Here is a 7,836-nt window from a genome sequence, read left to right on the forward strand (position 1 = left end):
AAGAGGGCCCCAAGCCCTGTAAATACGCGCACAACAGTGCGATGCGGGGAAGGGGCATCGGGTGGGGCTGGGACGAAGCGCAACTCGAGGGCCCCGCAGTGGTTCTCTCTGCAGCGCCCAGCTCCGTCCAGGAAGGCCCGGTCCTTTGTTACTGTTTCTCATGAGGCTGGGCCCAAACCATTTTCATATGTATACACCTGTATAATGTTTTATGGTGTCATCTCCTAATTTTATTTCTGTATTGCCTTTTTTTTTTTTTTTTTACCATTTTGGAGTGCCTTTTTCTTTTTAAAATTTTATTGGAGTTGATTTACAATATTGTGTTAGTTTCGGGTGTACAGCAAAGTGATTCAGTTAGAATCATACATATACGAATACATATATTCATTCTTTTGCAGATTCTTTTCTCATATAGGTTACCACAGAATATTGAGTAGAGCTCCCTGTGCTCTACAGTAGGTCCTTGTTGGGTATCTATCTTATGTATAGTATGGTAGTGTGTGTATGTTAATGCCAAGCTCCTCATTTATCCCTCCCCCCAATCACATTTCCCCTTTGGTAACCATAAGTTTGTTTTCCATATCTATAAGTCCATTTCTGTTTTGTAAATAAGTTCATTTGTATCATGTTTTAAAAATTAGATTCCACATATGAGTGATGTCATACGGTGTCTGTCTTTCTCTGCCTGGCTTACTTCACTTAGTATGACAATCTCTAGGTCCATCCATGTTGCTGCATTATTTCGTTCTTTTTCTGAGTAGTATTCCATTGTGTATATGTATACATACCACATCTTCCTTATCCATTCCTCTCTGTATTTCTTTTTTTTTTTTATTGAAGTATAGTTGATTTACAACATCATGTTAATTTCTTCTGTATGGCAAGGCAATTCCGTTTTATATATATATATATATATATATCCTTTTTCATATTCTTTTCCATTATGGTTTTATCTTATTTTATTTTATTTTGCTGCACCACACGGTTTGCAGGATCTTAGTTCCCCGACCAGAGACTGAACCTGGGCCACGGCAGTGAAAGCCCGGAATCCTAACCACTAGGCCACCAGGGAACACCCTGTACACTTTTATTTTCAGTAAACTTTGTATTTCAGAAGTTTTAGATTTTCAGAGAAGTTGCCAGTTAGCAGTTTCTGTGTGCCCAGCACCTGGTTCTGCCACTGTCACGTGCCATGGTAATTCATCACAACTAATGAGCCAATATTGATACATTATTATTACCTGAACTCCACCCGTCATTCTGGTCTCCCTGGTTTTTCTCTGATGCCCCTTTTCTGTTCCGGACCCCCCCGGGGGACCCCACATGACACTCTGCTGTTACGGCTCCGTAGACTCCTCTTGGCCGAGAGTTTCTCACGTCTTCCTAGTTTCCGACGGCCATTTTGAGGAGTGCTGGCAGGTATTTTGTAGGGTGCCCCTGACGTCTGGGTCATGGGTTTGGGGGAAGCCCACGGATGCGCAGGCCTTCTCATCATGTCCCTTCAGGTCTATGCTCTCAAAAAGGCTCCACCACTGATGGGGGATGTGGCTCTAGGCTGTGATGTTCCCTCTCCCCCACTTTCTACACTGGACTCTGGAAGCGAGTCCTTGCGTGCTGCCCAGACTTCAGGGTTGAGGAGTTATTTGCCCCTCCTTGAAGGGGCATCTATATGAATTCTTTGGAGTTGTGATATCCATGTGGTCTCGTGGACGTTGATTTTACACACTGGGTTATGACCCAGTGCTATGACTTGGGTAGTCAGATGGTCCAGTCCTTGTCCCAGCCCAGGCCTAAGCTCTTTTTGCAAGGAGACTGGTTCCTTGTACTGGAAAGTGGTATTAGAAACCAAAATCTGAGCGTGGGGTGTGGTTGTTGCTACTGGGTGTCACTGCCTCTCAGAGCCCTGGATAGAGCTGGGAAACTTATGTAGGTACACTCGCCCGTGTAGACACACTAGCCCCTGTAGACACACTGCCCGAGGACCATTTCTTCATCCATCCATCAGTCTCTATATTGAGCTAAACATCCTCAATCATCAGGACCCTTGAAGGGCATTTTCTTTACAACTCAGCTGCCCTGGTACATTAAGAGTCTAGGTCAAGTTTAAAGAGGGAAAGAGGTGATGTGCTAAATCTTTTTTTCTTTTTTTTTTCTTTTTTCCCTGCCAAGCAGGTCAAGGTAAAATTTGTTTAAGCTACCTTTGCACCAGCAGTTCTCAGCTAGGCATGAATACCCTCAGGAGGACACTGGACACTGTCTGCAGACGCTTTTGATTGTTACAACTGGTGAGGGCGGCATCTCGTGGGCGGAGGCCAGGGATGCCGCTCAACAGCCCACAGTGCCCAGGACGGCCCCCAGCAGAGGGTGATCCAGCCCCAACGTCCGCGGTGCTGAAGGTGGAGAGGCCTCCAGGCAGAAGGATACAAGTGGGAAGGAACACTTGAGGGGCCCCCATTAAAGTCGTAACCTGCTTTCTTTTCTTCTCATGAAATAATACATTTAAATAGAAGTGATGCGTGATACTTTCTCATCTATGATATTCTAATCCTTTGATTTTTTAATGTTTTAAATTTAACAATAGTTAATTTACAGCATTGTGCTAGCTTCAAGTGGACAGCTTCAGCTTCTTTTCCATTATAGGTTATTACAGGGTATCGAATATAGTTCCCTGTGCTCTACAGTAGGTCCTTGTTATCTATTATATATAGTAGTGCGTATTTGTTAATCCCAAACTCCTAATTTATCCCTCTCGCCCCCTTTCCCCCATAAGTTCGTTTTCTATGTCTGTGAGTAGGCTCCTGATTTGTAAATAAGTTGTGTTATTTTTCTAGATTCCACATATAAGTGATATATAATATTTATCTTTCTCCGTCTAACTTACTTCACTAGGTCCATCCATGTTGCTGCAAATGGCCATAATTCATTCTCTTCTATGGCTGAGTAATATTCCATTCTCTCTCTCTCTCTCTCTCTCTCTCTCTCTCTATATATATATATATATATATATATGTATGTATGTATCTCACATCTTCTTTATCCATTCCATCTCTCTCTCTCTCTCTATATATATATATATATATGTATGTATGTATCTCACATCTTCTTTATCCATTCATCTGTTGATGGACACTTAGGTTGCTTCCGTGTCTTGGCTATTGTAAATAGAGCTGCAGTGAACATTTTGGTACATGTACCTTTTCCAATTACAGTTTTCATTTTTTTTGGAAATACGTCCAGGAGTGGGATGGCTGGATCATATGGTAACTCTATTCTTAGTTTCTTAAGGAACCTCCATTCAGTTCTCCACGGTGGCTTCACCAATTTACATTCCCACCAACAGTGTAGGAGTGTCCCCTTTTCTCCACACCCTCTCCAGCATTTCTGACTGGTGTGAGGTCATACCTCACTGTAGTTTTGATTTGCTTTTCTCTAATAATTAGCAATGTGGAGCATCTTTTCATGTGCCTGTTGGCCATCTGTATGTCTTCTTTGGAGGAATGTCTGTTTAGGTCTTCTACCCATTTTTTGATTGGGTTGTTTATTTTTATGATTTTTTTAAACATTTAAAATGTTATTCATATATCTATGAATCACTCTGCTGTACGCTTGAAAGTAATGCAACGTTGTAAATTAATTATACATATTCTTTTCCACTACAGGTTATTACAAGATATTAAGTAGAGTTCCCTGTGCTCTACAGTAGGTCCTTGTTGTTCACCTATCTTATATATAGTAGTGTGTATATGTTAATCCCAACCTCCTTATTTATCCCTCCCCCAACCTCTCCCCTTTGGTAACCATAAATTTGTTTTCTAAGTCTGTGAGTCTGTTTCTGTTTTGTAAATAAGGTCATTTGTATCATTTCTTTAGATTCCACGTATAAGTGATAGCATATTTGTCTTTCTCTGTCTGCCTTACTTCACTCTGTATGATCATCTCTAGGCCCATCCATGTCTCTACAATGACCCGATTTCATTCCTTTTTATGGCTGAGTAGTATTCCATTATATGTACCACATCTTCCTTATCCACTCGTCTGTTGGGGGACATTCAGGTCGCTCCCACGTCTCGGCTATTGTGGATAGAGCTGCAGTGAACATTGGGGTACGTGCATCTTTTCGAAATAGAGTTTTCTCTGGATATGTGCCCAGGAGTGGGATGGCTGGGTCATGTGGTAGCTCTATTTGTAGTTTTTTAAGGAACCTCCATCCTGTTCTCCACAGTGGCTGCACCAATTTACATTCCCACCAGCAGTGTAGGAGGGTTCCCTTGTCTCCACGCCCTCTCCAGCATTCGCTATTTGTAGACTTTTTGATGACGGCCACTGACTGGTGTGAGGTGATACCTCGTTGTAGTTTTGATTTGCATTTCTCTATTAACTAGTGACGTGAAGCATCTTTTCATGTATGTGTCTGTTGCCTATCTGTACGGACTATGCAGTCCATAGAGACCACATTTGGAAGAAATGTCTATTTAGGTCTTCTGCCCATTTTTTGATTGGGCTGTTTGTTTGGTTTTTTGACACTGAGTTGTATGAGCTGGCTGTATATTTGGAAATGAAGCCCTCGTCTGTTGCATCGTTTACAAATATTTTCTCCCAGTCTGTAGGTTTGTCTTTTCGTTTTGTTTCTGCATAGTCTGCTTTCTTGTTTCTCCTACCCCACTACACTTTTATCAGTTTCTAAGACACTACATAATTCCTCTTTCTCATTTAGGCCTTCCTCTTCCCACCAGAGGAAACTCCACGTGGAAGGGATGCTGGCCTCTCTCGCGTGCTAAGGGACCTTAGCCCCACGACGTGCCATGTGCCCACTGGCTTATTGGAGTGGCGGGAAGGGGGAGGTGGGAGTGGGGTGGAAGCCACAAGAAGAAAAGCTGGCCTTGGAGAGGATGGTCGCATTGTTCTCCCTGAGACACAAGTAAGGGCTACAGTGAGAAACGGCTGGCAGCTGGTGTTACAGAAGGAGGGAGGCCAAGCCCACAGCAGTGCCGGGGCGGTGAGAGACGTGGGCCTGCAGAACAGAAAAGGTTTGGAGCAGTGATGGGGCGGGTGGGAGGGGAGCAGGCGATCGAGGCGGGCAGCTCTGTGCCCTGTTCTGGGCGTGGAGGAGAGAGGAGACGGCTGGGGCGGGCGGACTTCGCCGTAGAGCTCGCGACCAACCACTTACACAGTTCCCGAAGCCACACGACACTGCTTCTCCCTGCTCTAAGGGTGGCCTGGGAGCAAGGGCCTCATCTTAAACCTCGTCTCTTGGCCTTCCCCAGAGCCCTTGGCCTCGCCGTCCTACTCACCCAAGGCCTCTTCTGCCCGGTACCCTGTTGCGGAAGGCACCCAAGCCCGGATGGCATAACTCTTGGGGCAGGCAGAGGGGCGGCCGTCTCTGAGGGCCCGGCTCCCCAGCGCAAAGCCACTGTGGACCTGGCACCTTTCCTGTGGGGCCCCCTCAGCTCCCCTTCCCCAGCCTGTGGAGCCAGGCCACGGCCTGCGAGGTCCGCAAACGGGCCCCAGGGGCTGTACGTCAACTATGTACTGCCATTGGGATGGGCTCAGCTCCTCGGAGGAATCTGTCTTAAAGAATTCACGGCTCTACTGGGAACAAGGTGTCTTCCTACTGCCTCTTCTCAGTACTCCCTGGGGACACGTCCTGCCTCCACACCACCCGCCTGTGCCCAGCGCATCCCAGGAACTGCCGGGAAGCCACTCTGCACTTGTGACACATTCTTCAAGTTCGGTTGCCTTTTCCACACCCTCAAGTGTCTGAATCTTTTTGTTCTGCCCATCCAACCATCCACCCACCCACCCACCCATCCAGCAATCAGATGAAAGCCTGTCTGGCTCTACGTGTGCCCTTCGGGGTTTAGTGTGGTGAGCAAGACGGGCATTAAGGAAATAAGCATACGATTCCCTGCTGTGCTGAATGCCATGAAGGAAAAGAGCAAACTGTACCAAGAGAAATGGCAGCGAAACTGACCCGACGTGGTCTGGGGTGGCGTAGGTGGGTTCTAGGCTTCCTGCGGGACCCCTAAAGCATCGACCATGAGTTAGGGGCACACTGGGAAGGGCCGATAGGGACGAGTGCACATACACAGGCTACACGTGCGGAGCTGAGCTCGGTGGAGAAAGAACAAAGACAAAGAGACCCACCTATTCATTCTACACAAATTTATTAGGCACCTACTTTGTGCCACGCGTGGAGACAGAAGCTGGAGAGCGTAACAGTCCGCGTGGCGGATCTGGCCGTCACCTTGGGGTTCAGTCTAGAAGAAGTAGAAGGCGTGGGCAACAAACAAGCATCCAGCAAAGGAACCAAGACAAGAGGGGCTGTGACGCCCAGTGAGGGCTGGACGGTCAGGGGGCTTCCCAAGGGTGGGAAGGACTGGCCAGGCCAGGTGGGCAGCCAGGGTGAGAGCGAGGAAGACCCCCAGGAGGGGAGGAACAGGCCGGGTGCAGGCTGAAGAGCATCGGGGGCCTCTGGGGAGCTGCAGAGGCTCAAGACCAAGGTTGGCATGGCTTTTGCGTTCCAGGCGGTGGGGAGACACCAGAGGCCTGGAGCAGCGGGAAAACAGGCGGGCTTGCATCTCGATGCCCACTGGCCACCACGGGGCAGCTGACCGCGTTGGGGCCTCCCCGGGGGGAGCAGGCAGACGACGTGGCCGGGCCGGCCTTTCCCTCGTCCGAGTGCCCACGTCCCGCCGCCTGAGCACACAGCCTGTGGGTGCAGCACTCCTCAGAGCCTTCAGGAAAGCCTCCGCCCAACCCTCTGAACCACGCACAACAGGATTGGGGGGGGCCCTCCGGAAGGGTCCTTCACGGTCACTTCCCACAGGGCTGTGCCTGATGCCGCCTCCCGGCCCTGCCAACACCGGGGCCCAGACGGACTTGGACCTCCCTGTCCGCACCCCAAGTTCTCACACGATCATGAACCAAAGACCACGCCCCAGCCGTTCAACACGCACGTGGAAACCTGCCTCCCAACCGCCCACTTCCCCTCCCAGTTCGAAGGCAGCACCGTTTACTTTGAAGAAACAGCCTTTGAACGTGGGCTCGGCAGCAGCCTCAGGGCACCCTGGAAAGGAAGAGAAGTGGATCGCGGCTCTGCCACCGTCTCACGCATGACGGCAGCCTCGACATTTCACTTCTGAAGGCTCTTCTCGGAAGGTTCTGTTGCCGCCTTGATTTGAGTGGTGGGCCGCGCCAACGATGTCGTCCTGCATGTGGACCCGAGGAGAGCCGTGATGACGCCTCCCCCGCCCAGCCAGTGCCAAGGCGAAGGAGACCCCGCGCAGTACCGAGCAAAAGCTGCAAACCAAAACGGGGCTGGCAGCTCACCACGAAGCCAAGCAAAAGGCCCGTCCTTCGCGGCCCCAGGAAGCCCTCCTCGGCCCACGCTCCCGTGTCCCGCCCACCCCACAGGCCGGCCTCCACGATGGGTCCACGCGACTGAACGTGGGGGCTCTCGGCTGATGGGGCTGGACATCCTGCCTGGGGACAGTCGCTGTGGCCTAAAGAGAGTTAGAGACCCGCAAATGTGGCCAGAGCTGGAGGGGGGAGCCTGGCTGCGGCCAGGACGGGAGTGATGCCCGGGGCTCTGTGGGGCGGGGAGCTCTGCCCTCCAGGGTGCTGCTTGGGGGCCGGAAGGCCACAGATCTGAGCAGCCCGGCGCCCCGGACGCACAGGGACGGAGGGACAAGCCCATGGCTACCTCAGCCAAGGTCACTACGTCCAACAGGCTCGTTCACTATATGCAGCAGTGCAAAGTGTTTGCTCTAGGGCTGCGCCACTGTTAACTTTTATTTTATTTTTATTCTTAAACAGACGGTCTATAGTCTCCTGCTT

The sequence above is a fragment of the Delphinapterus leucas genome, chromosome 15, assembly GCF_059928025.1.
Source record: "Delphinapterus leucas isolate spDelLeu-1000000601 "Yukka" chromosome 15, BTC_Dleu_Yukka2, whole genome shotgun sequence".
Taxonomy (NCBI): Eukaryota; Metazoa; Chordata; class Mammalia; order Artiodactyla; family Monodontidae; genus Delphinapterus; species Delphinapterus leucas.